The 26,321-nt window shown below is 37.5% G+C and overlaps 1 protein-coding gene and 1 pseudogene across 2 annotated transcripts in view; one reads left to right on the plus strand and one right to left on the minus strand.

Annotated features, from left to right (window-relative positions):
• The window catches only part of LOC105468643 (matrix metallopeptidase 26), a 363,923-nt gene that overhangs the window by 269,668 nt on the left and 67,934 nt on the right, over nucleotides 1-26,321 (minus strand). The window lies entirely within an intron of this gene.
• Nucleotides 3,741-4,742, plus strand: LOC105468655 (olfactory receptor 51F1-like; annotated as a pseudogene).

Consider the following 26,321-nt stretch of genomic DNA (forward strand, 5'->3'; position numbering starts at 1 on the left):
CAAGGCCTGTGATGGTATCAGAGGTAATCTGCATAAAGCTACTTTGTTGGCACAGGCAATGGCAAGACTGAGAGTGGATGAAGGAAATACTCCATTTCCTGGAGTTTGTTTTAACTGTGGGAAGCATTGTATTACTAAAAAAGAATGTAGAAAAAATAGCGAGTCAGGCTGCCAGATAGGGGAAAAAAGAAAACTGTTGAACCCGAAATATGTCCAAAATGGAAAAAAGGAAAACATTGGGCTAATCAATGTCACTCTAAGTTTGATAAAGAAGGGAACCCAATTTCGGGAAACTCCATGAGGGGCCCGTCCTGGGCCCCTTTCCAAACCAGGGCATTTCCAGCTTAGGCCATTCCCTCACCCCTGTACAATGTCTGTCCCCTGCCACAGCTGGTAGTGCTGCAGTAGATTTACCCTGCACAAAAGCTCTGAGCCTTCTGCCTGGGGAATCCCTGCAAAATGGTCCCAACAGGAATCTGTAGACCCTTGCCAGGGGGTATAATAGGATTACTTTTAGGAAAGTCTAGTTTAAGTTTAAAAGGCATAAAAATACACACAGGAGTCATTGATTCCAATTACAGTGGGGAAATTCAAACTGTTATATCTACTTCTGTTCCCTGGAAAGCAGAGCCAGGAGAGCACATAGCACAGCTCCTGATTGTGCCATACGTAGGAATGGGAAAAAGTGAAATTAAATGAACAGGAGGATTTGGAAGTACAAACAAACAAGGCAAAGCAGCTCTTGGGTAAATCAAATTACTGATAAACATCCTACCTGTGAAATAACTATTTAGGGAAAGAAATTTAAAGGTTTGGTAGATACAGGAGGGGACATTTCAATCATTTCTCTACAGCAATGGCCATCCATGTGGCCCATTCAACCCGCTCAATTTAACATAGTTGGAGTTGGTAAAGCCCCTGAAGTATATCGAAGTAGTTATATTTTGCATTGTGAAGGGCCCAATGGACAACCTGGGACTATTCAACCAATTATAACTTCTTTACCTATAAATTTATGGGGAAGAGATTTATTACAACAATGGGGAGCACGAGTTCTAATTCCAGAACAATTACATAGCCCTCAAAGTCAACATACAATGCATGAATTGGGGTATGTCTCTGGTATGGGACTAGAAAAATAAAATTGCAAGGTTTGAAAGAACCACTTCGAGTGGAAAGACAAAGTTCCCGCCAAAGATTAGGATATCATTTTTGATGGCGGCCATTGTTAAGCCTCCAGAACCTGTACCTTTAAAATGGTTAACAGATAAGCCAATTTGGATAGAACAACGGCCGCTAAGTAAAGAGAAACTGAAGGCTTTAGAGAAATTGGTTACTGAACAATTAGAAAATGGGCACATAGCTCCAACATTTTCCCCTTGGAATTCTCTAGTTTTCATAATTAAGAAAAAATCAGGTAAGTGGAGAATGTTAACTGACTTAAGAGTCATCAATTCAGTTATACAACCTATGGGAGCATTACAGCCAGGATTGCCTTCTCCTGCTATAATTCCAAAAAATTGGCCTTTAATAGTCATAGATTTAAAAGACTGTTTCTTTACTATCCCTTTAGCTGAGCAAGCCTGTGAACGGTTTGCATTTACAATTCCTGTGGTAAACAACCTGCAGCCTGCTAAGCATTTTCATTGTTTTACAGATGGGTTTAGTAACGGTATAGCTTCTTATTCTGTATCAAAAGGCAAAGTTTTCCAGACGTCCTATACTTCAGTTCAAAAAGTGGAGCTTGTAGCTGTAATTGAGGTATTGACTGCTTTTGATATGCCTATTAATGTGATTTCTGATTCTTCATACGTGGTTCATTCCACACAGTTAATTGAAAATGCTCAGTTACAGTTTCATACAGATGAACAACTGATGATTTATTTACCCAACTGCAAACAGCAGTTAGAAGTAGAATGGACCCTTTTTACATCACTCACATTAGGGCTCATACACCTCTTCCAGGACCTTTGACTGAAGGGAATCAAATGGCTGATCGCCTAGTTGCTACTGCAATATCTAACGCCAGACACTTTCACAATTTAACCCATGTTAATGCCTCTAGTCCCAAACGCAGATACAGCATTACCTGGAAAGAAGCTAAAGCTATTATCCAGCGATGCCCAACTTGCCAAATGGTACATTCCTCATCTTTTATAGGAGGAATTAATCCTCAAGTATTGGAACCTAACTAACCTAAGGGAATAGTAACAAGTGTACTTATTATAGGATATGTACTCTCCTGACCTTAAACTTCACATTCTGCCACCTGGTATTTTTAAAAGCCTTGATTGAAAATTACAACATACTGAATATTGCTATTATTCAATTTTAAATCTTCCTAGAATTGATTGGAACAACATAAATGTACTAATTTATAAAATAACTTTTAGAATTTTAATTGAAATCCATATAGCATTTCTGTGTTTACTGAGTCAACTGCTTTTCTCATTCCCTTTCTCCTGAAAACTTCTACCATCTCCTGAAGTCATCACTTCATACTTTTGAACAGCAGTAAATTTCCTCCTGATACTTAACAGAGCAAAAGGTAGACACTGGGTAACTTTTCTTCACATAAACTTCCACCAACCTACCATTTGCTACTTACTCTCTAGTGTCAATCGAAATGATGGTCCTAAGCTTTTTGAGGGGTAATTACTAATCATTACCATTCTCTATATTCAACGACCTAATATTTTCTGAAGGACATTTATATATCAATCAATTCTTCACATTCTACATTTTCAATTTTATCCTACCTATTGTATCATTAACTTCAGTTTATGAATTTAGCCATTTCTCTAAGTACTTGCCATTTTGTAAAAATTCTCCATTTATGTTATACCTTTCTTTAATCATGGCCTATTTCTCTCCTTGCCTTCACCGCCAAGTTTCAGAAATAAAATAAACCGTACCTCCACTGCTAACCCTTCTGTTCATTACCAAAGTCACTGAAGCAGGTTCTCAGTTTCCAACTGCATTTCCTGGGGTCACTAATGAGCTCTTGGCTGCATTTCCATTTTTTAATCCTTGCCAGACTTGACAGCACAAGCAATTCAACACAGCTGTTCATGTAATAGTGGTTCATGTTAGTCTTCATGCCATGTTCTCTTGGTTTCTATGGTTCCCATAAAACTGGTCTCATCTTGCTGTAATAGATATGATCCTTTCCAATATTCTACAGAGTTCTGTCTTCATTGGTTTTCCCTTGTAAATCTACTCTCTGCAGTTGTTCACCTACAGTGTTGGATGAAAATGACACATATGCAGTTCTAACATCCAAATCTATATTACTGGCAATTATCTGGAGATCTGGGTCTGCAGATTCACACCCACATGGTCACTGCAGAATTGAGGATACTTATAAATATCTTTCTCTTACTCATTTCACTCAAACATATTCAAAATTAATGTACTTATCCTTTAACCAAGTCTTTATTCATAGGCTCTTATGATATTATGGAGCTCAAAGTTTTATAAATATAAAAAAATTATCCTAAAGTGGTACAAAATAAGGACATATTTTCCTTGAATTTTAGGTTTATATATATACATATTTGTTTAATATCCCTGGCTATGAATGGTAGATGAACATTATAATTTAATTTAGAGATTTCTCAATGATGCAGAGCTTATCCATGACCTGCGACAACTCTCCTAACCAAAAGAATATTTATCTGAATATTCTGCATAACACTGTAATGTATCACTTCTATAGGGTGGGAGCATTTTGAGGACAAATGCTGCAAAACTGGGATACCATGGAAATCCTAAGCAACTTGACATCTAAATTTCCAACATTCTTGTTAACCGGCAGTCCTGACCTAGAGTCTCCCATGCCTGGATCTCCATTCCTTTTTCTTGTTTTTACACCATTGCCTTCTCTGGACACAGCATAATCCTGTTTGTCATCATTACCCAGCAAAGTCTCCATGAGCCCATGTATTATTTCCTCTCCATGCTATCAGCCACTGATCTGGGCTTGACTGTTTCTACATTGTCAACAACATTAGGTATCCTCTGGTTTGATGCACGCAAAATCAGTCTCAACAACATTAGGTATCCTCTGGTTTGATGCACGCGAAATCAGCCTATACAGCTGCATTGTCCAGATGTTTCTTCTTCATGGATTCACTATCATGCAATCTGGGGTGCTGGTGGCTATGGCCTTTGACCGTTATGTGGCCATCTGTGATCCTCCGAGGTACACTACCATTCTCACTAATTCCAGAATCATTCAGATGGATTTCCTGATGATTACACGTGCTATAGTACTAATACTACCACTACTTTTGCTCCTTAAGCCTCTCTATTTCTATAGAATGAATGCTCTTTCCCATGCCTACTGTTACCATCCAGATGTGATTCAATTAACCTGTTCAGACATTCAGACATTAATCTGTGGATTAATACATCTCATACTGACAACTGGAATAGATACGCCATGCATTGCCCTGTCATATATCTTAATTATTCACTCTGTCTTCAGAATTGCCCCTCCTGAAGAACGGCACAAGGTCTTTAGCACCTGTGTCTCCCACGTGGGAGCAGTTGCTATCTTCTACCTCCCCATGCTGAGCCTGTCCTTGGTGTATTGCTATGGTCCATCAGCCCCCAGAGTGGTCCATTCAGTGACGGCCAATGTATACCTGCTTTTACCCCCTGTGTTCAGCCCCATCATCTACAGTGTAAAACCAAAACAGATCCACATGGCTCTGCTCAGTCTGCTGCTTACAAAATGAACAGACATAATTTTATTTGATACAAAAAAACCTGGCATAAGTGACTTGCACTATAGAAAAGCAAACTTGGTGGCTTAGTGCCTATTGGATGTGTTTTTTTCATATTTTTCATTCACTCAACAGTAAATATGTTTTGTATTTAGTCATAAAATATGAGAATGATATATCACCCTGAGACATTTGTAGCTTAATTAGGAAAATAACAATAGTGACATAATAAAAATAATACTCCCAGCAGCCAACACATATTGACTCTTTGTTTCAGGCTAGGTGTCCTACTAACTGCTTTAAGATATATTTCATTTAGTCCTCATAACAGTCAAATGAAATACACAATATTATTTATTCAATGTTACAGGTAAAGGAACAAGTCTAGCGGCATTTGGGCCAGCAAAAGGCATGTGAATAAGATGGTGCAGGGTTGAGATTTGAACCCAGGCATCCTGTATCTCAGATGCCATGTGCTTCACCACTGAATTACATATTCTGCCAAAAACATTAAACAGAAAGGTTATAAGATCAAAAATAAGATGTGGATCTCCATAAATCTATGTCATGTCTTAAAAGGTTTTGATAGCTTTCTTAAAATACACATTAGCTGTTTTCTTCATGGATAATTCATTATACAAAAGGTAGAAATAGATGTCCCATGGCATGTAAGTCATTATCCAGTGTTGAACTTTCCAGTCCAAAGAAAAACTTCAGGGATGAGGCACACTTGCTGATTTATCACAGGAAATAGGAACTTTCAAGAGTTAGAAAGGATCATGATGTAGACTGCAAGAAAATTTGAGGCAGAGGTTCTGAACACTTTTTTTGCACAATGATCCTTCAGGAATCTAATGAAATGCATGAAACCTTCTTCACAGATAAACACACAAACATTATTTTCAATAAAACTTCAGAGTTTTGACAAATGACATGAAGGACCTATAAGACTCCCTTAATCAATCAAGGAACCAAGGTAAAAAAACTTCATGGTTCTTAGCCTATACAGTTATACAGAGCAACACCCAAAATGTTTGGTTCCTGAAACAGAACCTATGGTAACTACTGATTTAAGAAAAAAGCAGAAGCCTCAAAACTTCTATTGCATAAAATGGTAGAGAAAGTTCCAAGTGAAATGGAAATAGAAAACTAAAGGCAGTCACACCAATTTGTTGCCACTGGAAAAGTAGTGATAGATGGGAGAAACATTCCACGTACCCCACAAACACCGGGGCAGCAGTGTGCTGGAGGCAGCACACATCAGCTTGAAAGAGCCCATTGTGTGCATCTCTTCCCAACTATGCGTTCTGTAATATCATATTGGTAGCTTAAAATCATTCATAATGAGAATATTTACTCCATGAGAATTGATAAGCATTAAACATGAGGACTTTCTTTTGGTTTTAAAGATTCAGTTGGCCGGGTGCAGTGGCTCACACCTGTAATCCCAGCACTTTGGGAGGCCAAGGCGGGTGGATCACTCGAGGTCAGGAGTTTCAGAACAGCCTGGTCAACATGGTGGAACCCTGTCTCTACTAAAAATACAAAAAAATTAGCCAGGCGTGGTGTCGCAGGCCTGTAATCCCAGCTACTAAAGAGGCTGAGGCAGGAAAAATCACTTGAACCCAGGAGGCGGAGGTTGTAGTGAGCCAAGATGGCACCACTGAACTTCAGCCTGGGTGACAGAGTGAGACTCTATCTAAAAAAAAAAAAAAAGATTCAATTTATCAGCACGCCAGTGAGTACAGGTATATTTTATATATGGCATTGCAGGAAACAAAATAAGTTAAAAGTGCAGTAAAATATATTCCCTTGAACACTAAAGGCATCACTTCATGTCAAGTTTCTGGCATTTCTCCTTCAGCATCATCATTAGTATCACCACTATTTCTCCACATCTTAAAAGGAGAGAACCTTTCTGTTCATTCATGTCTTCTCGCCTCTAAGTCCTCTAAGCTCTCAGCTATACTCACTTTCAGTTATTCTGATCTATTCAGCAGGCCTGACAAACTTTGTTGTTTCCAAGACATTTTTGCATGTTTCATCCCAGTAATGCACAATAAAAATTATGCTCCCTATCTTGTGCACTTTATTTTTCAAGCTTATTTATTTATTTTTTTAAATTGACAGATAAAATTGTATGCAGATTTAATTGAATGCAGATTTAATTTAATTTAATTAATAAGATTGTATGTGATCATACAGCATGGTGTTTTGAAGTATCTATACATTGTGGAATGATTAAATCTAGCTAATTAACATATGTGTTTACCTAACATAGTTATTAGTTTTGTGTTGAGAACAAAACATGCACTCTCTTAGCATTTTTCAAGAATACAATATATTGTCATTAACTATAGTCATCATGTTGTATAACAGATCTCTAAAATGTATTCCTTTTATTTAACTGTAATTTTATATCCTTTGACCAACATCTCCTCACAGCTGCCCCAGCCTCTAGTGTCCACCATGCTATGCTGTGCTTCTATGAGATCAACTTTTTCAGATTCCACATATGAATAGCATCATGCAGTATTTGCCTTTCTGTGCCTGGGTTGTTTTTCTTAACTTAATATTCTCCAGGTTCACTCATGTTGTCACAAATGACAGGATTTCATTTTTATGGTTGAAGAATATTCCTTTATATATATGTACCACATTTTCTTGATTTATTTATCCATTAATGGACATGTAGGTTGATTCCACATCTTGGCTATTGTGGATAGTGCTACCATAAACAAGGGAGTACAGATATTACTTGAATGTCTTGCTATTTCTCTCAATTATGATAGTCAAATTCAGAAACAATTTGCATCCTCCCTAATATTTAACTTATATTTCAAAGTAGCTACAAAAAAAAACTGTGTGGAAACTTTTTTCTAATGCACCAGACTTATCCCATTGTTTTACATCTCTTACAATTTTTGTTCTCATTTCATTTCTTCACTCCCAGGACATTATGGTACAAAGTAATGATTATGGGCTTTGGAAAAAAACAGATCAGGATTCAGAAACTTGTCTGGACATTTTCTATTGGTGTGAAGCTGAACTAATAACTTAATAATTCATCTGGAAACAGAAGATATGAAAATAATATAAGGAAGACACATAGTATAGAACCTCAATTTTAGTTTTCATTCCTTCTTTCCTAAACAGATAGATGTATCCCCTCATTTATAATTTACTTCAAGTATCCTTAAGCTGTATGTGGTGAAGAAGCAGACTTGTAATATTTGTATTTCCAGTTTGTTGTGAAATAGATACTAGTTTGTTGTGAAATAGATACCAACACATAACTTGTGCTGTATATGTCTTATATGAATGACAGCTTCCATCCTTATTTATCTTTTCATCCAGACAATCCCATTTATTACATGATTACATGTCCTGAAAATGTCAAATTGCTGTAATATTTTTGAAAGTCTTGCTTTAGATTCCTGTTTGTATCTCCGGGTTAACTGGTAACCAATAGTCACGGAAGGGCACTGGTCTATAGACCGCACTTGAGAGAGTGCTAACCTAGTCCATATTTCCATTCAGCCTTCTAAAACTGCATCTAGATAACACAGTTATCAGATCACTCTGCTCACAATAATGTTTAATACTCTACAGACACCACTTCTAAAATTCATGTAATGTCATAAAGACCCAACATAAACTCACCCGTACAAATGAAAAATATGTTAAATCACATGCAATATGTTGATAGTTCAGTACTACCTTTTTAAGCAATAAAAATGGGGAATTCTGGTTTTCAGAAAGTTTACGCTTCTTTGACAAAATCACCATCTAATTGTAACTGATTTTCCTCAAAATATGGATTTAACTCAGATCCTGAGGCAATAATTCTTTAATGTGCCCCTCAGATTTTAATTTATGTTATTATTTCTACTAGCCTGTTTACTGTTTTTCTTGTCTCCACCACCACGCCCAGCTAATTTTTTTTTTTTCTTTTTTGTATTCTTAGTAGAGATGGGGTTTCACCACGTTGGCCAGGCTGGTTTCAAACTCCTGATCTCAGGTGATCTGCCCGCCTTGGTCTCCCAAAATTCTGGGGTTACAGGCATGAGCCTCAATGCCTGGCCCTGTATGAAATTTTCTAGAAAATTAAGTCTAAATATCATTCTCAAGTATGGGATACGCTGCCTTCAAAATCCAAGCATGTTTACCAAGTGCTTGCTTATTTGTAAATGGCAAATGTACTAGGAAAAATTATTTGCCTTTCACTTTTCAGATAGCATAACAGTATTGCCCAGATTAATAAACAGCTAAAAGCTTCATTGCTGTGGCAGGTCCCTAAATGTTTGCAAGGTACCTCTTTCTCTCACTAACAATACAGGGAGTATGAAATACTATCCATCAAAAGTGAATGCATACTGTTTTTACTTGTCTCTACTGAGAGGAATATATTCATCAGAAAAAATAGTGCCATTACTTGTTCCAGAGGGTGTATGATCTGTTCTAATAAAGACATAATATACATTATAACAATGGTAGAATAAAAATAGAGTATCAACTTGAATAAATTAGTTCATCATCAACCTCCTTGATCCATCTGTTTATTGTAGAGTGACTTGTGTAACAGTGACTTGAATGAAGTGATATGGTAGGAACCTGTGGTAGGCAAATAATGTCCCACCAAAGATGTCCACACCCTAATTCCTATAATCTGTGAATATGTTATATTGCACAGGAAAGGGACTTCCAGATATAATTGAGGTTATGAAGTTTAAAATAGGGAGATAATCTTGGATTTTCTTCATAGCCTAATCTAATCACATAAGCCATTCATTAAAAGCAGAGAACTTTCTATGGCAGAAGGAGAAAGAAAGCAACAGAAGAGAAGGTCAAAAAGATTCACAGCACGAGAAGTACTCTATGCCAGCTGCTGGTTTGAAGATGAAGGTGTAATCATGATAGAAAATGAAGGTAACTTTAAGGAAATAAGAGAGGCTCCCAGGTGACAGTAGAGAAATAGGAATTTCAGCCCTACAGTCTCAAAGAACTAATTTCTCCTAATGACACAACAAAGCTTAGAAATAGATTTTACCCCACAGTCTTCATATAAGAGCCAGGCTGCCCACCAACTTGATTTCAGCCTTAAGAGACCAGGAACAGATAAATCAGTTGTGCCCACCCAGACTTCTGGCCTACATAACTGTGATATTGTAATCTGGCTGCCAAGTTTGTGTAGGTTGGAACTTCTGACCTATGAAACTGTGAGATCTGTGTTATTTTTAAACCAAAAAGTTTGTGGTTATCTGTTATGATAGCAAATTAAAAACTGTACAGAACAAAAAGGCATGCCAAATGGCTATAAGTCATTTAAAGTGGATTAATCTTTGAAATTCAATTGAGGATGCTGCATTGTTGTTACTGAATTATCTTGTCTGAAGAACCATGCTAGTTGTAGATGTTTCCTCTTAGTCTTTCTCGTAATATTGTGAGAATCTATGTGAGAGTTCCATCAGATGCTAAATACATTCATTCTGATCCTTAGGGATCAAGGAAATAGCCATGGTATAGGATAATGGACTAATTTTACCTACTATGAGGGTGATACTTGGGCCAGGATCTCTTTTACCAACTGGCTTCCACATACCTCATTCTAACAGGAACACCATACTAGTATTTCAGGTCTCTTGAATTAGGGTTAACTTAGAACATATATCAAATGACCTTTACATGTTCTGCATAAATATTACTATTATTTTTAATTTATAAATTTTAGAAAAGGTTTAGAGAGGTGAAGGTTCTAATTTATGTTTTCATATTCTAAATTTTATCTTCTTCTTTGCATTTTCTACTATCCAACCCACTGGTCGCCTAACTCTACTCAGCATTCAAGTTTTCATATTAAAAACATTATTTCCCAAGAATAAAGTACTTTTTGTCTTAGGTGTCTACTATAGCATCGTGAATTTATGATACTTATCACACTGTATTTTAATTCCTTGTTTACTGTAAGAATTCAACTACTCTATATAATAAACTATCAAAACTTTGGTGATTTCAAACAACAAGAATTACTTTAGTTTACTATTCCATGGATTGACATGGCAGTATATTTAGACTGAGCCAGTATGGCAGATTTCTGTGAGGTTCACTCATGCATCAGTGAATGCCTGATGAATTGGCTATCAGATGAACAATCTAGAATGGTATTACTCACATAAGAAGAGAGGGCAAGCTATCACCTTTGACAATGGGAGAAACTGGGCTACTTATTTTACATTATATAGCAGGTAAGAATTGCATTGCTCTGCTGTTCAGAAAACTAGAAATTACAGTGACACAGTTATAACTAAACAAAATTTTGAGTGACACATATATGACTGTAACATGACATTTTTTAGTACAAGTGCATACCTGTCATATCAAAAAAGGGGGAGAAAGTGGATTTTGCCTCATTTTCAGGCAGGTGAAATGTGAATTTTTAAAAATTGAAAAAGTGTTTACCATGTAATGATGCTATAGCTGTGTAAAGGAATGTAGTATATATTGACATTATCAGAATGAGCATTCATCACAATATTCTGAGCCGACAGGAAAGTAACAGTCAGAAAATTTAGTAAATTTACATTGTAATGCCTCATCAAAGCAGAATTTCTGAAAAAAAATGAAGGTAAAAAAGAACGAGAGAGAAAAACTGGAGAAATGGGAAATAGAGATTTGACAGGATAGAGACAAGGAGAAAAGAAGAAAGAAAGGGAGGAGGGAGGAAAGAAAAGGAAGGGAAGCAGGGAGGGAAGAAGGGAGGGAGGAGACATGAGGGAGGGAGAGAAGAATGGAAAGAGGGAGGGAAATTAAAGGTGTAGCTTAAATAAGTAGTTTCCAAATAGCTCATTTCTTACACCAAGCAAGGAAACCCATTTTCTGATGGTGACTTAATTAAATCATTTTTTATAGCTGCAGCAGAAAAATATAGACAGAAAAAATGAACTTATTTAAGACTTCTACTATCTAATTATTGGACTCATAGAACTCTTCAACCATTGGAATACTAAGCCCAGGCACATCTGTGATGCTATGGTACTTTATGGTACTATGAAACATTGAGCAGAAACATCTGGGTGGGTGGCCCATGAAGAAGTTGAGTCTGCAGAAATCTCTGTGATCTCTGAGCTTGCAGAGATCAACCTCAAACTTCTCAGGTAAGAGCAATCACTTTCACCTCCTCCCATAACTCAACAGCTGCCATCCTCAGAAGCTGCCTCAAGCTTTTGTCCTGGCCACTGGGATGAACACTAGCATTAAATTTCAGCATAAATCTACTAGGAAAATGCTGGGCCTGGTAAAACAGGGAAGAGGTTATAACCTGAAGAATGGCAAAGAAAAGGAGGAATTTTATGGCAAGGATTCATAAAATACCATCAGGACTGAATAGTGAGAATGCTTGACCAAGGAGGCCAGAATGAAGTGGGAGGAAAGCAAGATGGACAAATAGAAACTTCTACTGATTGCCCTTCCTTCAGGAACACCAAATTTAACAACTGTCTACACAAATAAGCAACTTCATAAAGACAAAATATCAGGTAAAGAATCAGAGTACCTAGTTTTAGCTTCGTATTGCTGACAGAGAAACTGAAGCCGGTAAAGACAGTCTTGAATCACAGAGTGCACCCTTCCCCTATCCCCTGGCAGTGGTTGTGTGGCACAGAGAGAGAATTTGAGTGTTTGGGGGAGGGAGAGCACAATGTCTGTGGGACTGTGCACTGAACTCAGCACTGCCCTGTCACAGTGGAAAGAAACGCCGGGCAGTACTCAGTTGATGTCCAAGGAGGGGGCATTTAATCAACCCCTACCCAGAGGAGAATTGTTCATCCCAGTGTTCAGAACTTGAATTTTGGCAAGCCTTGCCACCACAGGCTGAAGCTCTCTGGAGTCCTAAATAAACTTGAAGGGCAGTCTAGGCCACAAGGACTGCAACTCCAAGGCAAGTCCTCATGCTGTTTTGGGCTTGAGGTGGGGTAAACAGTGGATTAGCTAGAGACTTCAACACCCCACTTTCAGCATTGGACAGATCCCTCAGACAAAATCAACAAAGAAACATCAGACTAATAAAATACCTAGGAATTAACTTAGCCAAAGAAAGTGAAAGAACTCTACAATGAAAAGTATAGAACATTGATGAAAGAAGTTGAAGAGGACATAAAAAATAGAAAGATATTCCAAGTTCATGGATTCGAAGAATAAATATTGTTAAAATGTTCACTACCTAAAGCAATCTACAGATTTAATGTGACCCCTATCAAAATAATAATGACATTTTTCACAGAATTAGAAAAAAATTCTGAAATTTATATGGAAGCACAAAAGACCACAAATAACCAAAGATATCCTAAGCAAAAATAACAAAACCAGACAAATCACATTACCTGACTACAGAGCTATTGTAACCAAAATACATGGTACAGGCATAAAAACAGACACTTAGGCCAATGACACAGAATAGAGAATCCAGGAACAAACCCACACACTTACAGCAAACTTATTTTTAACAAAGATGCCACGAACATACACTGGGGAAAAGACAGCCTCTTCAATAAATGATGCAGGGAAAACCTGGATATCCATATAGAGAATGAAACTAGACCCCTGTCTCTCACCATATACAAAAATCAAATCAAAATGGAATAAAAAGATAAATCTAAGATCTCATACTATGAAACTTCTAAAAGAAAACATAAGGAAAAATTTTTTTAGGACATCGGACTCAGCAAAAGATTTCCTGAGCAATACCCTACAAGCCTAGGGAACCCAAGCAAAATTGGACAAATGTGATCACAACAATTTCAAAAGCTTCCACATAGCAAACAATTCACATAGTAAAGAGAAAACACACAGTATGAAAGAAAACATGGCATACTATCCATCTGACAAGGGGTTAATAACTAGAATATATACAGAGTATAAACAACTCTATAGGAAAAAAAAATCTAATTTAAAAATGGGCGAAAGATCTGAATAGAGCTTCTCTAAAGAGGACATGCAAATGGCAAACAGGTATGTGAAATGGTGCTCAGCATCACTGATCATCAGAGAAATGCAAATCAAAACTACAATGAGATACCCTGTCACCCAGTTAAGATGGCTTTTATTCAAGAAACAGGCAATAACAAATGCTGGCAAGGATGTGGTGAAAAGGGAAACCTCATACACTGTTGGTGGCAATGTACATTACTACAATCACTATGGAGAACAATTTGGAGGTTCCTCAAAAAACTAAATATAGAACTACCATGTGATCCAACAATCCCATTGTTAAGTATATACCCAAAAGAAAGGAAGCCAGTATATCGAAGATGTATCTGCAGTCCCAAGTTTATTGCAGCACTATTCCCAACGGCCAAGCTTTGAAAGCAACCTAAATGCCCATCAACAGACAAATGGATAAAGAAAATGTGGTACATATACACAATTCAGCCACAAAATATAATGGGATCCTGTCATTTGCAACAATGTGGATAGAAACAGGGTTGTTATATTAAGAAAAATAAGCCAGACATAGGGGGAAAAAAACCCGTCACGTGATTCACTTAATTTGGGGAGCTACAAATTGAAACATTAAACTCAGAGCTAAAGAGTAGGGTGATGGTTAACAGAGGCTGGAAACGGTAGTGGGGGTTGTATGGGAAAGTGGGGATGGTTAATAGGTACAAAAAAGTAGAAAGAATGAATAAGATCTAGTATTTTATAGCACAACAGGGTGATGATAGTAAATGATAATTATACTGTTTACAGTAACTAAAAGAGTACAAATTGATTGTAACACAAAATACAAATGCTTGAGGTGATGAATACCCCATTTACCCTGGTGTTATTGTTATGCATTACATACCTATGTCAAAATATCTCACATATTCCATAAATATAGACACCTACTATGTATCCATAAAAATAACAATAAAAATGTATTTAAAGGAGGACAGAATAGAAAACTAAACTGGCGAGAATGCATCAATATAGGGGCACTTATTTGGAATACAGATTTTAATACTCTGACAAGGACACCAAGAATGTGGTTAATTCAATATCGAGTGACAATTAGCTGGAAAAAGTATTGGACAACATTCAGCACATTGGAAATGACTGTATTGCCCTAGTAGACAGGAAAGAAAATTATATAGGGGCTGATGAAAAATGTGCATGCTGGAATAGATTGCGTAAAGCTGGAAGATCCATCATACATTTTCCATAAAAGGGCACAGAGGACATATGATTCAGAAGCCACTGGAGATGAGTTGTGAAAATGATACCAGCATCATTAAGAAGCTGAGTGGTAGCTCTTTTCTGCTGATCAGGAAGGCCAGTAGTAGCTGCAGTCACAAAACCAGGATACCCATGCATATGAGGAGGTCTTGACATAATAGAGGTCAGGTAGCAGTGGTTAATCACCAAAAGCCAGGGTTGCAATCATCATAAGAACCAATAAGTTCTAAAGGGTAGGCAAAAGGGCTTAACAAGCAAGTAGGTGTATAGATGATTCATAAAGTGTGACCACCCTGGGCCAAAATAGACAAGCAGTGAAGGGGCTAGGTAACGTTTACCACAAAAAGAAGGCAAGAATAGAGGAGCAGGAAGCTGGGAGAGCAGTCAGTCTTTGAGGTAGGCTTGACCTTAAGTTAAAGAGGGAAGGAAGGAAGAAAGTTTGGGTAGAAATAAGTATCTTAGACTGTAGTACAGTTCTGAATGGAGTTAGTCAAGGTCATTGGGTATCCTCAAATCAAAACACCTGTCAGCACAGTCCTGTGCCTTCCAGAAATGAGCCTGACTCAGTTTCCCTGCCACACTCAGTCACTAACTAGAAGGAGCTCTTGGGAAATTTGGCTTAAATGAAATGTGATAATGGACTAGGACTTCTGGTGTCCATAATCTAAGATACAAAGAAATCGTTCATATCATTGGTTAAATATATTCCTAGATACTGTATATTCTTTGTAGTTCTTGTAAATTGGATTGCCTTCTTGATTTGGTTCTTGGCTTAATCATTATTGTTGTATAGAAATGCCGCTGATTTTTTACATTGATGTTCTGTCCTGAAAGTTTACTAAATCCATTTACCAAATTTAAGAGTTTTTTGGTGGAGTCTGTAGAGTATGCTAGATATAAGAGCATTTGTCAGTAAACAGGCATAATTTGACTCTCTTTTCCAATTTGGATGCCTTTTACTTCTATCTCTTACCTGATTCATCTGGCTAGGACTTCCAATACTATGTGAATAGGAAAGGTGAATGTAGACCTATTTGTCTTGTTCCAGTCCTTAGAGGGAATGCATACAATTTTTCCCTTTTTCCATGATGTTGGCTGTGGGTTTGTCATATATTTTTCAAGTAATTAGAAAAAAATAACGCTAAAATTCACGTGGAGGCAAAAATGAGCCAGAAAAAAAAAAAAAAACAAAGAAATCCCAAGCAAATAAATCAAAGCTGGAGACACCATATTTCCTGACTTCAAATTATAACACAAGGCTATAGTAACCAAAACACCATGTTACTGGTATAAAAACAGATGCGTGGGCCAATGGAACAGAATAGAGAACCTAGAAATAAAGCCACATGTCTACAGGCAACTGATCTTTGACAAAGTTTACAAAAATATACACTGGGAAAAGGACACCTTTTTCAGTAAATGGTGCTGAGAAAATTGGATTGCCAAATGCAGAAAAATAAAATTGGACCCCTTTCTTTTATCAAATACAAAAATCACCTCAAGATGATAAAAAAAATTAAGTGTAAAACCTGAAACTATAAAAAAACTTAAGACGAACAAACAAAAACCTAGGAAAAACTATTCTGGGCATTGGTTTAGGAAAAGAGTTTGTGACTAAGACTTCAAAAGCACAAGCAATAAAAACAACAATAGACAAATGGGACTTAATGAAATTTTAAAACTTCTGCAAAGCATAGTGAACAGAAAACTTACAGAATGGGAGAAAGTATTTGTAAACTATGCAACTGACAGGGAAATGATATCCAGAATTCACAAGGAACTAAAACAACTCAATGGAAATGACAACAAATAACTGCCTCAAAACATGGGCAATTAGAAGAACAGATTTTTTTAAAAGAAGACATGTAAATGGCCAACAAGCTTATAAAAATACTGCTCAACATCACTAATTGTATTAGTCTGTTTACACATTGCTATAAAGAACCACCTGAGACTGGGTAATTTATAAAGAAAAGAGATTTAGTGAACTAACAGTTCTACAAGCTTAACGGGAAATATGACTGGGAGGACTCAGGAAACTTACATTCACGGTAGAAGGCAAAGAGGAAACAAGCTCATCTTACCATGGTGGAGCAGGAGAGAAATAGAGCAAAGGGGGAAATGCCACACACTTTCAAACAACCAGATATCATGAGAACTCACTTATTTTCATGAGAGCACAAGGGGAAATCTGCCCCCACGATTCAGTCACCTCCCACCAGGCCCCTCCTCTGACTCTTTGGGGATTACTATTTGAAATGAGATTTGGGTAGGGGGCACAGAGCAAAACCACATCACTACTCATCAGAGAAGTACAAATTACAACCACAATGAGATATAATCTTGAACCAGTCAGAATTGCTAATATTAAAAAGTCAAAAAATAACACATGTTGGGGAGAATTCAGAGAAAAGGGAATGCTTATACAGTCTTGGTGGGAATATAAATTAGTACAATCTCTATGGAAAACGGCATGAAAGTTTCTTTAAAAACTAAGCATAGAACTGTTACTTGATCTAGTAATCTCACTATTGGGCATCTACTCAAAGGAAAATAAATTAGTATAAAAAAAAGATACCATCACTCATATAATTATCACAACACTCTTCACAATTACAAAGATATGAATCAACCTGGGTGTCCATCAAAGAATGACTAGATTAAGAAAATGTGGCATATGTGCAAATGGAATACTACTTGGTCATAAAAAAGAACAAAACTATGCATTTTGAGGCAAAATGGATGAAACTGGAGGCCGTGATCTTAAGAGAAGCTACTCAGAAATAAAGTCAAGTACTGCATGTTCTCACTTATAAACAAGAGCTAAACAATGTTTACTCATGGAAATGGACTATGGAATGATAGACACTGGAGACTTGGAAGGGTAGAGGAGTGAAATGAGCACGGATAATAATAAATTACTTAATAGGTACAATGTACATTATTCACATAATAGTTACATTCAACACCCAGACTTCACCACTATACATTATATGCATGTAACAAAACCGTACTTGTACCCTTTAAATTTATACAGAATAAAGTCCTGGGGCTCTCTCTCTCTCTCTCTCTCTCTCTCTCTCCCTCTCTTTCCATGAACTCTCTGCACTCGCTTGACTACCCTTCACTTTCAGCCATGAGTGGAAGCAACATGAGGCCCTCACCAGAAGCTGAGCTGATCCTGACACCATGTTTTCTGTACAGCCTGCAGAACCATGAGCCAAATAAACCTCTTTTTATTTACAAATTACCCAGCTTCAGGTATTCTTTTACAGGAACAAAAAACAGGCTAAAACATAGATCATCAGCTGGGCTGCAGTTACACATGATAAATCATTGAACAGTAAAATCAATGTGCAGAAGTCACAAGCATTCTGATAAACAAACAATAGGCAAACAGAGCGCCAAATAATAAATGAACTCCCATTCACTATTGCTACAAATAGAATAAAATATCTAGGAATACAGTCAACAAGGGAAGTGAAGGACCTCTTCAAGGAGAACTGCAAACCACTGCTCAAGGAAACCAGAGAGGACACAAACAAATGGAAAAATATTCCATGTTCATGGATAGGAAGAATCAATATCATGAAAAAGGCCATACTATCCAAAGTAATTTATAGATTCAATACTATTCCCATTAAATTATCATCGACATTCTTCACAGAATTAGAAAAAACTATTTTAAAATTCATGTGGAACCAGAAAAGAGCCCATATAGCCAAGACAATCCTAAGCAAAAAGAGCAAAGCTAGAGGTGTCATGCTACTGGACCAGCAACAGATCAAAGATGGACGGAGAATGACTTTGACGAGATGAGAGAAGAAGGCTTCAGTCCACCAAACTTCTCAGAGCTAAAGGAGGAATTACGTACCCAGCACAAAGAAACTAAAAATCTTGAAACAAGAGTGGAAGAATTGATAACTAAAATAATTAATGCAGAGAAGGCCATAAACGAACAGACAGAGATGAAAACCATGACACGAGAAATACGCGACAAATGCACAAGCTTCAGTAACCGACTCAATCAACTGGAAGAAAGAGTATCAGCGATTGAGGATTGAATGAATGAAATGAAGCGAGAAGAGAAATCTAAAGAAAAAAGAAGGAAAAGAAATGAACAAAGCCTGCAAGAAGTATAGGATTATGTAAAAAGACCAAATCTACATCTGATTGGGGTGCCTCAAAGTGAGGGGGAAAATGGAAACAAGTTGGAAAAACACTCTTCAGGATGTCATCCAGGAGAACTTCCCCAACCTAGTAGGGCAGGCCAACATTCAAATCCAGGAAATACAGAGAACGCCACAAAGATACTCCTCGAGAAGAGCAACTCCAAGACACATAATTGCCAGATTCACCAAAGTTGAAATGAAGGAAAAAATCTTAAGGGCAGCCAGAGAGAAAGGTCGGGTTACCCACAAAGGGAAGCCCATCAGACTAACAGCAGATCTCTCGGCAGAAACTCTACAAGCCAGAAGAGAGTGGGGGCCAATATTCAACATTCTTAAAGATAAGAATTTTAAACCCAGAATTTCATATCCAGCCAAACTAAGTTTCATAAGTGAAGGAGAAATAAAATCCTTTATAGATAAGCAAATGCTTAGAGATTTTGTCACCACTAGGCCTGCTTTACAAGAGACCCTGAAGGAAGCACTCAACATGGAAAGGAACAACCGGTACCAGCCATTGCAAAAACATGCCAAAATGTAAAGACCATCGAGGCTAGGAAGAAACTGCATCAACTAACGAGCAAAATAACCAGTTAATATCATAAAGGCAGGATCAAGTTCACACAAACAATATTAACCTTAAATGTAAATGGACTAAATGCTCCAATTAAAAGACACAGACTGGCAAACTGGATAAAGAGTCAAGACCCATCAGTCTGCTGTATTCAGGAGACCCATCTCACACGCAGAGACATACATAGGCTCAAAATAAAGGGATGGAGGAAGATTTACCAAGCAAATGGAGAACAAAAAAAAAGCAGGGGTTGCAATACTAGTCTCTGATAAAACAGACTTTAAACCATCAAAGATCAAAAGAGACAAAGAAGGCCATTACATAATGGTAAAGGGAACAATTCAACAGGAAGAGCTAACTATCCTAAATATATATGCACCCAATACAGGAGCACCCAGATTCATAAAGCAAGTCCTTAGAGACTTACAAAGAGACTTAGACTCCCATACAATAATAATGGGAGACTTCAACACTCCACTGTCAACATTAGACAGATCAACGAGACAGAAAGTTAACAAGGATATCCAGGAATTGAACTCATCTCTGCAGTAAGCAGACCTAATAGACATCTATAGAACTCTCCACCCCAAATCAACAGAATATACATTCTTCTCAGCACCACATCACACTTATCCCAAAATTGACCACATAATTGGAAGTAAAGCACTCCTCAGCAAATGTACAAGAACAGAAATTATAACAAACTGTCTCTCAGACCACAGTGCAATCAAACTAGAACTCAGGACTAAGAAACTCAATCCAAACCGCTCAACTACATGGAAACTGAACAACCTGCTCCTGAATGACTATTGGGTACATAACGAAATGAAGGCAGAAATAAAGATGTTCTTTGAAACCAATGAGAACAAAGATACAACATACCAGAATCTCTGGGACACATTTAAAGCAGTGTGTAGAGGGAAACTTATAGCACTAAATGCCCACAAGAGAAAGCACTAAAGATCTAAAATTGATACTCTCACATCACAATTAAAAGAACTAGAGAAGCAAGAGCAAACACATTCAAAAGCTAGCAGAAGGCAAGAAATAACTAAGATCAGAGCAGAACTGAAGGAGATAGAGACACAAAAAACCCTCCAAAAAATCAATGAATCCAGGAGTTGGTTTTTTGAAAAGATCAACAAAATTGACAGACCGCTAGCAAGACTAATAAAGAAGAAAAGAGAGAAGAATCAAATAGACACAATAAAAAATGATAAAGGGGATATCACCACCGACCCCACAGAAATACAAACTACCATCAGAGAATACTATAAACACCTCTACACAAATAAACTAGAAAATCAAGAAGAAATGGATAATTTCCTGGACACTTATAGTCTCCCAAGACTAAACCAGGAAGAAGCTGAATCCCTGAATAGACCAATAGCATGCTCTGAAATTGAGGCAATAATTAATAGCCTACCAACCAAAAAAAGTCCAGGACCAGATGGATTCAGAGCTGAATTCTACCAGAGGTACAAGGAGGAGCCGGTACCATTCCTTCTGAAACTATTCCGATCAATAGAAAAAGAGGGAGTCCTCCCTAATTCATTTTATGAGGCCAACATCATCCTGATACCAAAGCCTGGCAGAGACACAACAAAAAAAGAGAATTTTAGACAAATATCCCTGATGAACATCAATGCAAAAATCCTCAATAAAATACTGGCAAACTGGATCCAGCAGCACATCAAACAGCTTATCCACCATGATCAAGCAGGCTTCATCCCTGGGATGCAAGGTTGGTTCAACATTCGCAAATCAATAAACGTAATCCAGCATATAAACAGAACCAAAGACAAAAACCACATGATTATCTCAATAGATGCAGAAAAGGCCTTTGACAAAATTCAACAGCCCTTCATGCTAAAAACACTCAATAAATTCTGTATTGATGGAACGTACCTCAAAATAATAAGAGCTATTTATGACAAACCCACTGCCAATATCATACTGAATGGCCAAAAACTAGAAAAATTCCCTTTGAAAACTGGAACAAGACAGGGATGCCCTCTCTCACCACTCCTATTCAACATAGTGTTGGAAGTTCTGGCTAGGGTAATCAGGCAAGAAAAAGAAATAAAGGGTATTCAGTTAGGAAAAGAAGAAGTCAAATTGTCCCTCTTTGCAGACGACATGATTGTATATTTAGAAAACCCCATTGTCTCAGCCCAAAATCTCCTTAAGCTGATAAGCAACTTCAGCAAAGTCTCAGGATACAAAATTAATGTGCAAAAATCACAAGCATTCTTATACACCAGTAACAGACAAACAGAGAGCCAAATCATGAATGAACTTCCATTCACAATTGCTTCAAAGAGAATCAAATACCTAGGAATCCAACTTACAAGGGATGTAAAGGACCTCTTCAAGGAGAACTACAAGCCACTGCTCAGTGAAATAAAAGAGGACACAAACAAATGTAAGAGCATACCATGCTCATGGATAGGAAGAATCAATATTGTGAAAATGGCCATACAGCCCAAGGTAATTTATAGATTCAATGTCATCCCCATCAAGCTACCAATGACTTTCTTCACAGAATTGGAAAAAACTGCTTTAAAGTTCATATGGAACCAAAAAAGTGCCCGCATCACTAAGACAATCCTAAGTCAAAAGAACAAAGCTGGAGGCATCATGCTACCTGACTTCAAACTATACAACAAGGCTACAGTAACCAAAACAGCATGGTACTAGTACCAAAACAGAGATATAGACCAATGGAACAAAACAGAGGCCTCAGAAATAATACCACACATCTATAGCCATCTGATCTTTTGACAAACCTCAGAAAAACAAGAAATGGGGAAATGATTCCCTATTTAATAAATGGTGCTGGGAAAATTGGCTAGCCATAAGTAGAAAGCTGAAACTGGATCCTTTCCTTACTCCTTATACGAAAATTAATTCAAGATAGATTAGAGATTTAAATGTTAGACCTAATACCATAAAAACCCTAGAAGAAAACCTAGGTAATACCATTGAGGACATAGGCATGGGCAAGGACTTCATGTCTAAAACACCAAAAGCTACGGCAACAAAAGCCAAAATTGACAAATGGGATGTTATTAAACTAAAGAGCTTCTGCACAGCAAAAGAAACTACCATAAGAATGAACAGGCAACCTACAGAATGGTAGAAAATTTTTGCAATCTACTCATCAGACAAAGGGCTAATATGCAGAACCTACAAAGAACTCAAACAAATTTACAAGAAAAAAACAACTGCATCAAAAAGTGGGCAAAGGAAATGAACAGACATTTCTCAAAAGAAGACATGTATACAGCCAACAGACACATGAAAAAATGCTCATCATCACTGGCCATACAGAGAATTGCAAATCAAAACCACAATGAGATACCATCTCACACCAGTTAGAATGGCGATCATTAAAAAGTCAGGAAACAACAGGTGCTGGAGAGGATGTGGAGAAATAGGAACACTTTTACACTGTTGGTGGGATTTTAAACTAGTTCAGCCATTATGGAAAACATTATGGCGATTCCTCAAGGATCTAGAACTAGAAGTACCATATGACCCAGCCATCCCATTACTGGGTATGTACCCAAAGGATTATAAATCATGCTGCTTTAAAGACACATGCACACGTATGTTTATTGCGACACTATTCACAATAGCAAAGACTTGGAATCAACCCAAATGTCCATCAGTGACAGACTGGATTAAGAAAATGTGGCACAGATACACCATGGAATACTATGCAGCCATAAAAATGGATGAGTTTGTGTCCTTTGTAGGGACATGGATGCAGCTGGAAACCATCATTCTCAGCAAACTATCACAAGAACAGAAAACCAAACACCGCATGTTCTCACTCATAGGTGGGAACTGAACAATTAGATCACTTGGACTCAGGAAGGGGAACATCACACACTGGGGCCTAACATGGGGAGCGGGGAGGGATTGCATTGGGAGTTATACCAGATGTAAATGACGAGTTGATGGGTGCTGACAAGTTGATGGGTGCAGCACACCAACATGGCACAAGCATACATATGTAACAAACCTGCACGTTATGCACATGTACCCTAGAACTTAAAGTAAAATAATAATTTAAAAAATAAAAATAAAAATAAAGAAATGCAAATCAAAGCCACAATCAGATACCATCTCACACCAGTCAGAATGGCCATTATTAAAAAGTCAAGAAACAGATGGTGGTGAGGTCGTGGAGAAATAGGAATGCTTTTACATTGTTGGTGGGAATGTAAATTAGTCCAACCATTTTGGATGATGGTGTGGCGATTACTCAAATATCTACAACCAGAAATACCATTTGACCCAGCAATCCCATTACTGCGTATATACCCAAAGGAATATAAATTTTTCTGTTGCAAAGAAACATGCACATGTATATTCATTGCAGCACTATTCCCAATAGCAAGAACATGGAGTCAACCCAAATGCTCACCAATGATAGAATGGATAAAGAAAATGTGGTATATACACACCATGGAGTACTATGCAGCCATAAAAAGGAATGAGATCATGTTCTTTTCTGGGACATGGATGAGACTGGAAGACATTATCCTCAGAAAACTAATGCAGGAACAGAAAACCAAACACTGAATGTGCTCACTTATAAGTGGGAGCTGAACAATGAGATCACATGGACACAGAAAGGAGAACAACACACACTGGGGTCTATCAGGGAGTAAGGTGGGGGCAGAGGGAGAGTATTAGGAAAAATAGCTAATGTATGCTGAGCTTAATATCTAGGTGATAGGTGGATGGTCGCAGCAAACCACCATGACACATGTTTACCTATTTAACAAACCTGCACATCCTGCACATGTACCCCAGAACTAAAAATAAAATTAAAAATTAAAAAACAACTAGAAAAAAAAAACCCACGAACACTATATCTCTGAATTCTTGTAAGTCAGGAGTCTGAATACAGCTTTGCTGAGTTTTCTCCAAGGCTGTGTCTCATTTGAGGCCTTATTGTGGAAGGCTATCCTTCCAAGCTCATGAGGTGTTGCCAGATTCTACTAGTTCCTTGTGGCCTTTTGAGATGAGGGACTCAGTTTCTTACTACATGTTGGCTAGAGGAGGCCATGCTCAGTTCTTGGCTGGTTGTTAGCTGGAGACCACTCTTAGTCACACAGAAATCTTCCACAAACATGGAATCTTGATTCACCAAAGACAGATCTTATATGACATATATGTGATGATACCATGTTACCTTTGCCATATTCTACTGGTTAGAAGTTAGTCAGAGGTCCTACCCACACTCAAGAGCAGAGGATAAACACGGACTGAGTCCAAGGAGGCAGGAGTACTGAGGGACTATTTTATTATTTTACAATCTGACCATCACAGATATTTGGGAGAAAACTAGACAGTTAGTTCTTTGAGGGCAACAGAGGTGAAACTTTTAATTATTTATTTCTGACTTATAAAATGATTTGATTATAGTTCATTTTTGTCATGGAAGTATCAAGTCAGTCAAAACAGTTGATGGGAATGCCAGGTAGAGGTATAGTGCTTGAATTGAACCCATCATACTTTCAACCATTAAAATTACTAGAACAGGAATGCATAGGAATAATAGCAAAGTAGAAATCAAATAAAAATAGCTGAGTGAGGAACAAATTACTGGTATTATTGATACCTAAACAAAAACAAGACTGTCTCCACAAATCTGCAGCTTCTGTATAAACGAGAAACAAAAGGTTTGAATGTGAGACTTTTCCTACGAACCTAGAATTAGTAGACTGTAAAGTGTCTGCATCCATTAGTCAACTGCCCACACTGACAAAAATGAAAAAACTCTCCCAGGAATCAGGTCCTTGAATATATTAATGCAAGAAAACAGCAAGGAACAGAGCAAGAATACATGCACATGAGAACATCATTCATTCACGGTAACCCTAGCTACTAGCAAAACAGGGTCAAATTAATATAGCAGAAGTTGGCACATTTCCTGGGGGAAAACTCAGTTAGTGTTTGAGAAAGGATGGATTTGAGAATGGACATTTATCATTCTCCCTATGGTTCAATGTGGAAATGTAGGTATAGGGGCCTAGGGACTGGGGTGTACAGTTTTCCCTCTTTATCATGACCATAATGATCCCAGTGAACAGTGGTTTCTTTTCCTGTCTTGCCAGCACACTTATAATCCAGAGACAATGATGTACATCTCTCTCTATTCCCCAATGCTATGAACAGTGTACATTTTCTATTTATATGTATAATTTGGTTAATTTTCCTTTGCATTTAATGTCCTTGTGACCACAGGTCACTTGGATTGGTAACTAAGACCCTCTGGGGTTGCACACTTATGCCCTCAAATTTTTATAGAGAGAGAGGGGGATTTCTTTTTTTCTCTGTCTTTGGCCCCAGAGAGACCTAAATCATACAAATAATCTCACAGCTCAATTCCACCTGACTTTAAAGTCCATGGCTCCAGAACTGTAGTCTATTCTTCCTCATCTAGCAGAGACAGAGAAGGTTCCTCTTTCCACATAAAGCTGGTAAGAAGGTAGAGAGATGTATTTATTGTGTTGACTTTTTACTTTGTTACCTATTCACAAACAGTCATATGGGTTTATAGAAAAGTCAGATATCATGAGGGTTTGCCCTGTCTTCATCGATCCATATAACATGTAG

The sequence above is a fragment of the Macaca nemestrina genome, chromosome 12 (genome assembly GCF_043159975.1).
Source record: "Macaca nemestrina isolate mMacNem1 chromosome 12, mMacNem.hap1, whole genome shotgun sequence".
NCBI classification, from domain to species: Eukaryota; Metazoa; Chordata; class Mammalia; order Primates; family Cercopithecidae; genus Macaca; species Macaca nemestrina.